The sequence below is a fragment of the Solanum pennellii genome, chromosome 1 (genome assembly GCF_001406875.1).
Source record: "Solanum pennellii chromosome 1, SPENNV200".
NCBI classification, from domain to species: Eukaryota; Viridiplantae; Streptophyta; class Magnoliopsida; order Solanales; family Solanaceae; genus Solanum; species Solanum pennellii.
Genome location: NC_028637.1, coordinates 27,158,932 through 27,167,110, shown reverse-complemented (window position 1 = coordinate 27,167,110; position 8,179 = coordinate 27,158,932). Strand labels below are relative to the sequence as shown.

The window sequence follows — 8,179 nt, the reverse complement described above, 5'->3', positions numbered from 1 at the left end:
GTAAAACAAGTGAAATTAGGTCACAATAGTAGATGTTGTGTTCTTATCAGAAGCAAACACTCTGAACTTCAACAACAACAAGTCCAACAAGTCGAAATGAAAGACCTTTCTACACCTAATAAATCAAGAAAAATGATTAGTCAAATAAATTAGTCTCTTATAATTATTTTTGTCTACTTAGTAATGCAAACAAACTAGTCAAACCAGTCAAAGATAATAATATTGCATTTTTTTCTTTTCTTGTTATAGGTTTCAAGGACCATTATTGAAAACGCAACATCAATGTAGTCCAACTCCACATTCATAAATGATTGAGTTGTAATTGTCTTTCTTTGTTGTCTATATATGTTGCTTATATCCAACCTCACTATTTGTTATTTTCTTCTGTATATTGTAGGTCAATCAACTTAAACAATCAAGGGTACCACAAGAATAAATTGATGAGCATTCAATAGAAAGTACAAGGTAACTCTTCATCAACATAATGTGACCATAATACAAACAAATATCAAGATCACAAAAAGTACTTTTCCAAAGTAGAAAGAGCGTTTAAAGTGACCCACGATTGCAGAAGAAAAATATTTCTTAAGTAAAGAAATTAAAAGAAAAACCGATGACAACACTTACAGAACTTTGAATATAATTGTTTCTTTATGATGTCAAAGTTGTCCAGGTTCATGTTCATGTATGATTGTGTTTTTTCTTATAAAACTATATGCAATTTAGATAGCTGGGTTTACATTGTAAGTCTTCATATGAGTTATTCAATATGGTGCCGAAAAAGAATTGTTTTGAGTCCACAAGAATAAAATGTATAAAATATAAGAGACTCAACTCTTTCTCTATCTCTCTCTTTATATATATATATATATATATAGATTTAGTTGTAAATACATGAACCAATAAAAGGACATGCAAGATCCATTTTTGTCTTGATAAGAGAAAACAAAGTTAAATCTAACATTATAGGAAATAAGATTTTTAAATGTTACACCCCAAAATTTTCTATGTCCAAATTAGATCTTGAAAATTTCACAAAAATGTAAGTTTTCAAAGTTATTGATTTATAGGGCCATAAAAGTTTTCACGGGCCATAGATCTTTCTGTAAACTCAGAACTCAGGAATACTATGACTTCTACGGATTAGAGATATTCCCATGGACCGTAGAAGCTCGTTTAGAACAAACCTTGAGAAATCCAAAATTTTCACCTATTTTAATTTTGTAGACACTATATGGACCTTAGATTGTTCTATAGTCCGTAGAAGACATCCATATCTGACCTATGACCACTTTAAAGTTAGGGTCATTTTGATGTATTCCCAGTCCTTTAATTTTCAGCATATTCTAAGTGAGATTAAGGTAATTTATCAGCCTAAAACTTTTTTTCATGCACAAGACCCAAAGTTTGATTTCTTCTTTTTAAAGGTTCCTCTAAGGCAAGAATTATGATTTTTCATCTTCAAGTCTCCATTCAAAGATTCAGTCTTGTGACTTTAACATGTATGTGGGGCTTCATCAATGTGTTTCTTTTCACCCATTGAGTCCAAAGATCCATCAGTTTTCAAGGTTTATAATCTCTCTAGAACCTATGTTTTTGTTATAGGTATTTAATGTAGTTCAATTTCTCTTTCATGATTAGCCTTTAATTGCATGTTTTGCTAATAATTCCATGATTTAAATGGTGTTTCCACGAACCAACATTATGGAAGTATTTTGGTGATTTAGAATTATATAATTTCAGAATGCATGCTTTCATATTATCTTGATGGTTTTAGATATTTTTTCATAAAGTGTCTTCAATATATTAATAGAAACTATTAGCTTAAAGCATGATTCATGAGCTACTTAGTTTAGCTGGTAATTAGTACAAGTCACTACTATCAAATTATTATTGTCTTTGGTTATTTGCATGTTTCCATGGGAGTTTTACTTAGCATCGAGCAGAGTTAGGAATTCAAGCTAAATTTCAATGTCTGCTGGGTGCTTTAGTTCCAATCCCCAAGTTCAAGAACGACATGTGACCATAGGATTTAAGAGGTCTCCAATTAGTTAGGCAGACTCTCTAGTCTTTATAAACATTAGATTAGTGGATCAACATTAGCTCAGTGGATCCACATTAGCTCAGATCCACCTATATACCTTGATAAAGTATATTGGACCCTTTTAATGGGGTAAACTCCATATATGAACTCATATGGTTATCTGTCTATTAGTAGTACCTCCCATAATTTAGTCATTTCATTCCATCCTACAAGTTTGATGTTAATGTTTATCCTACACATTCAGAATATTCAACATATTGAGTGGTAAATAATGTTTACAAATCTGTGTTATTATAACCAGAAATTACTGATTGTAATAAATTATTCAGAAATACGAAGTAACTGAAATTTATCGAATCAGTAAGCAAGATAAACAGAAATTTATTTCAGAAAATACTTAAAACAAACGTACCTGAAACTGAAACAATCGTTTAGTTTGGAAGAAGATCAAGTCCACTGAACTCACAGTGTCCCCTTAAGGAAATTATTCCCCTCTTTTATCCGAGGTTTGATTTGGAATATAACATTTCAGGGTAAAATGATCTTAATAAGTAGAGTGTAGATACCAAAAACTGTTCTCTCAGTGAATCAATCCACAGCAGGAAAGTACACGAAGAAAAATATGTTTAGAAGAAGAAGGAAGATCAGAAAATTCGTTGGAAAATATTCTGAAGACTGAGTGGTATTTATAGGCAAGAAGAACATGCTCTGAAAGGTTGCAACCCTTTCAGAATTGACACGACCATTAATGAAAGTTTGCAACCTTTCAAATGGTATTGACTGTTCCAGAAAGTTGCAACCTTTAAGAACAATCCAGGCGGGAATTTTGATTAAAACGAAAAATAAAACAGGTCACGCGCGCGGATCCAAGTAGGGTCGGGTTAACTAAAAAGTTGAAAATATTTCGGTTAACTTCTGTTATCAGCTAATTAATTGAAAATATTATTTGGCCATTTAATTAATTAAATAAATAAATAAAATAAATTTTGTCCAAAAAATGATCTCTCGATCGATCATTTGCCAAAGCCAAAGCCGAAGCCGAAGCGAGCGAGTGACGACGACGCGAGGGGGGTCCCTCATTCCAACCCTTTTAAAAATTAATAGGAGTGTTTATGTATTTAAACTCTCCTTTTTTCCTTTCCATTACCGATGAGGGACAATTGCCTTTTTTATTAAAGCATAAGAGGACTTTTGAGGTTCCCAACTCTTCAAGTTCTCAACTTTTTAAATTCCTCTCCTTCCCTCTATTTCCCATAAATTCTTGCTACATACCCAACAAATAACACTTAACTTCCCACTAAAATTTAATCTTTTATTGCAACATCAAATGATACTATAGATAAAATCATACCCAAAAAGATAATTATATGCATATCAATATGTTTCTCTTTTAAATTTCAAGCATCAATCATCATTATATCACCATCTTCATCACACATTTCGTTCAGATCCATGTCTCTAAGATCATCATCATCCTCACCAACATCACTCAAGGATGATGTTGTTGACTCTAGAACAACATTGTTATCTTGAAATTCTCTACCACCAATTTCACCATTCAAAGTGATTTGCAGGTCCTTTCAAAATTCATCTTTATCTCCTTTAGGAAATTTATGTCGACAGAGTGAACAAGTATTACATTGATTCAACCATGGGAAAATACAATCATTATGAAAAAGTGCTTACAAGGTAATTTTAGTATCAATTCTGAAATCCTCCACACAAATCAAACATTTATTCGATGGTTCATCAATTTTCACACTCGGAAGTGAGTCAAGAAATGATTTATGAGTAAGAGAACGGGCATGAGTTTAGTTAAGCAATTCATATTGAGTTGAGTAAAACTACTCATATGGAAATCATTGAAATCACTCTCATCGATTTCTGTTTCAGAATTGGAATAATCAAAAGTAACAAAATTGGTGGTTGAAAGGGTAAAATCATCAAAAGGTAAATGTTGAGAAATCGGCGTATGATTGGCAATGGTGTAATAAGGAAGGAAGTGGCGATGGAAGCAACAAGGTCAGTGAAAGGAGGAGCTGACACCAACGGTGGGGGTTATATGAAAGGCATCGTTGCGATTGTAGCATCGATAAGAACGAAGGTTGCGACGGTTGAGAGGGTGGCCTCTATAGACATGACAGACTTTTGGTATCCTCTTACATGTTTGTCTATAAATTATTGTAGGAGATTTTTTCCATATAACCTCGCCCACCTGTCATATATTACGACTATATAATGGCATATTAATTTTTAAAATATATTTTTACTTTAATATTTTCTTAATCTTGAACTCTCTCGTTTCCATTAGATTAATATCACTAGAAAAAACCATTTCTCATTAGATATGTATAATGTCACCTACTGCAACCATTTCCCATCGGCACAATATCACCACCCAAAACCATTTCTCATTGGCTTTATTACCACATGTCTCATCACAACGTACAAGAATCAATGCAATAGGCAATTTCATACCATGAGGAAGAGACAATAGGCTCAACCAACTCTAGTCTACAATAATGTCATCAAAGCATTTCATCAATTAACAATTTAGGATCAACATCAAGGCAATTCACCAAAACACGACTATCAACACATTGCCCTTTTATTGAATCCCCTTTTCGTTTATTAAGATCAAGCAAGTGGAGTAATTGAATTCATCACTTTATTACCATTACTCTTGAACACATATTTTGAAGGGAAATACAAGATTGTACGTCATTTACAAGATTTAGAAGCTCACTTACCGTAATTCAATCAAAAGTTAATCCGTGACTTGCAATTTTCCTTTCCAAACAATGTCAAAATACACATCTGATCAAAGAGTTAATCAAAATGAGATTCTATAAATAACAACATTCCTATGATACAGTTTAAAAAATGGGTCAAATCAACCCAAAAACTCATTCTAAAAAGAAGTTTGAACCCATAAATCTTTTCTTGAAAATGACCCAAGCCACATGGAAGTCATTGGTGAAAACTATTTCGGAAAAGAGGTTAAAATAAGTTTCGAATCACTATTTTAACATAGAACTCAATTATTTGAAAAACCTTTCACTTTGTCAATCAAAATCCCAATTTTTGATGTTTAAAACAATGTATGATAATAAGGAACTGATAATTTAGGGTAACAAAGACTTACCCAAATGATTCAACATGAAAAATCTCTTTAAAAGTACCAACCATGGGTTTTCCAAAGTAAAAATAGGGGAAAATGGGTGAAAAACACTAAAATTTCAGGCCGAAACCGTCTCAATTATCAGTTTAGCGAACCTACGGTCACTAACACAATCATCATGAGTTCCTAAAAAAAATTGGGCGTCTTACTTTGGTGAGCCACGTCTCGTTAACGTAAATATTGCAAAAGTGAGTGGATCTCACCACAAAATTCCTACCACCCAAAACATTTATCTTCAGAACATCTGTGACACTTATACCATGCCGTCTAGGAATTTAAAAATTTAACATTAAATTAAATTCATAAGTGCAAAGAATCAAAATTAGGTTGTACATAACATGGAAGATTAAATGAATACAGTTGGGAATGCTTAAAACTCAAGAATTGATGACATTACCAAGAAGATCTTATGTATATGCCATTGCCAAGAAGATCTTATGTATATGGCATAGATATAGATCTGAAGCAAATGAATCATATCCAAAACATAACAGAAACACATGGGGCGGGAATCATCACTCATTTCTTGTTTATAAAAAAAATTAAAGAAGTATATACATTTTCTATAAAAGAGCGTACTTCTTGATTGGAAAATTGAAGAAATACTTCACGTCACTGCATTGCTTAACATGATAATGTTGAACATATAAGAGGTTTCTATCTCTAAGAGACTAATATGGACAAATAATTAATTTAATTGATGCTCTCAACCGTACAATTTTCTCATTTCCTATAGTTGTACAACATATGAATTTTTTCAAACTTAACCGCTTCAAACTTGACGTAGTGAAAATTAAATCCCAACACCCCTACCGCTCACAAGGGGAATAGCAACAACCAACTCCCCCTATTTATTACTACGGACACTGATGCACCTGCCACCAAGCAAACTCTAATAGTTAACCAGGGCTGTTTGGCCTCTGCATCTGGTTCAGCAGAATACCATTCTTCAAGCTTCCCACGAGAGTTGCCACGTTCTTCGACTAGGTAACGCAAACAAGAAGCATTAGGTAGAAATAGGTAAGGTCTTAAAAGGTACATCCAACAACAATGACCAATTCTATGTTGCATTTAGTATTTGTTTCCAAAGTCCGAAATCCTTAGCAATTTTACTTATCATTTCATTCCCATGTTCTACGTATAAAAGGTTTATACTTTCCTAAAGGTCTATATTTTGATCCTATAACATAACATTTATATCCTATTTTTCAGCGTAGGAGAGGACAGCTAAATAACACTTCATTTTCCACAAAAAATTTGGTCTTTTTGGCAAAAGAGAACACATTATAGATAAAATTATACCCAAGATTATATACATGTCTATATATTACTCTTTTGAACTTCAAGCATCAACCATCATTATATTACCGTCTTCATCACGCATTGCATCCAGATCCCTTTCTCTAAGATCATCATCCTCACCAACTTCAGTCAAGGTTAATGCTGTTGATACTGTGAAATTTTCTCGAAATTCTCTACCACCAGTTTCACCATCCAAAATCACTTCAATTTCATCTTCATCTTCTTGCGGCAATTTATACTGATAGAGTGCACAAGTATTACTCCAATTAAGCCAAGGGATAATACAATCATTATGAAAAAAATGCTTACAAGGAAATTGACTCGCTTAAGTATAAATTCCAAATTCCTACATACAAATCGAACAATTTTTCGATGATTCATTGATTTTTACACTTGGAAGTGAGTTGAGAAATGATTGAAGAATCGGTGAACGAAATTGATGTGGGTTAAACAACTCAAACGGAAGATCGTCCGAACCACTCTCACCGGATTCAATATCGGAATCGGAATGATTAAAAGTAACAGGTTCATTGGTGGAAAGGGTTTAATTGGTTAGTGTTAAATGTTGAGTAAAAGGTATAAAACTGGAAATGGTGTAATTAGGGAGGAGGTGTCTATGAAAGCAGTGAGGGCAACGAAAGGAGGAGCTGACGCTGCTGGTTGTGGTTATGTGAAAGGCATTGTTGCAGTTGTAGAACCGATGAGAACGATAGTTACTGGCGGTGAGAAGGGTGGCCTCTGTCGTCGACATGACGGTCTTTGGTTGTCATCTTGCTCGGTTTTCTCGAGGCACACACTATACTCTTAACTTTTTCTTTATTTTATTTTTGGAGAACAATAGAGAATACTTTCTATTTAAACTGTTTTGTGCATGAACCGTTGGAATTATAGGATCATTATTATATTTTTTCACTAAAATGTATTTTATTTAGTGTTATAAATATTAAACTTCAGGCCAAAATTATATTTATATCTAAATTATTCCATTTTAGATATAAATTATTGAAGTTAAAGGCCACAATAAAATTTTCGCCCATCTACCATAGGTTCTAGCAATTTGATGACATATTAGTTTTTTTATTATACTTTAAGGAAAAAGGGTCACAAATGTCGTTAGACTATGCGAAAGGAACAAGAATCTCCTCCGTTTATAGTTTTTCAAAAAAATATTACTACCGTCAATATTCTGGTTTGAAATGTCTTTGCAGTCAATAGTTTGATCCAGAAATGCTTCTATAGTTACAAAATGGGTCAAAAATGTCCTTTTTCGAATAAATATTTTTTTTTCTTTTTAAAACATGTCTTCATAATTAAAATATTATCAAAGAACGTTTTTCTTGTTTTCTTTCTTTTAAAATCACATTAACAAGTAAAAATGTAGGATGTATTTTTTCTTCTTCTTCTAAGGTGTGTTTGGTTTGAAGGAAAATGTTCTCCATTGAAAATATTTACCTAGAAAATGTTTTTCTAGAAAACAAGTAGATTTGACTTATTTTCTCATATTTGGTTGTTAAGTAGAAAATATTTTCTGGAAAAGATTTTTAGTGTTTGGTTTATGCATGAAAATTTTTTGAGAAATATCTTTTTGTTTACTAGAGTACAACATAATTTTTGAAATTGAAAATATTTTTAAAAAGAAACTTATGGGGGAG

The 8,179-nt window shown here is 32.5% G+C and overlaps 2 pseudogenes; both read right to left on the bottom strand.

Annotated features, from left to right (window-relative positions):
• Window positions 1–3,441: 3,441 nt before the first annotated feature.
• Window positions 3,442–4,183, bottom strand: LOC107019101 (annotated as a pseudogene).
• A 2,362-nt stretch (window positions 4,184–6,545) lies between these two features.
• Window positions 6,546–7,278, bottom strand: LOC107032624 (annotated as a pseudogene).
• Window positions 7,279–8,179: the final 901 nt, after the last annotated feature.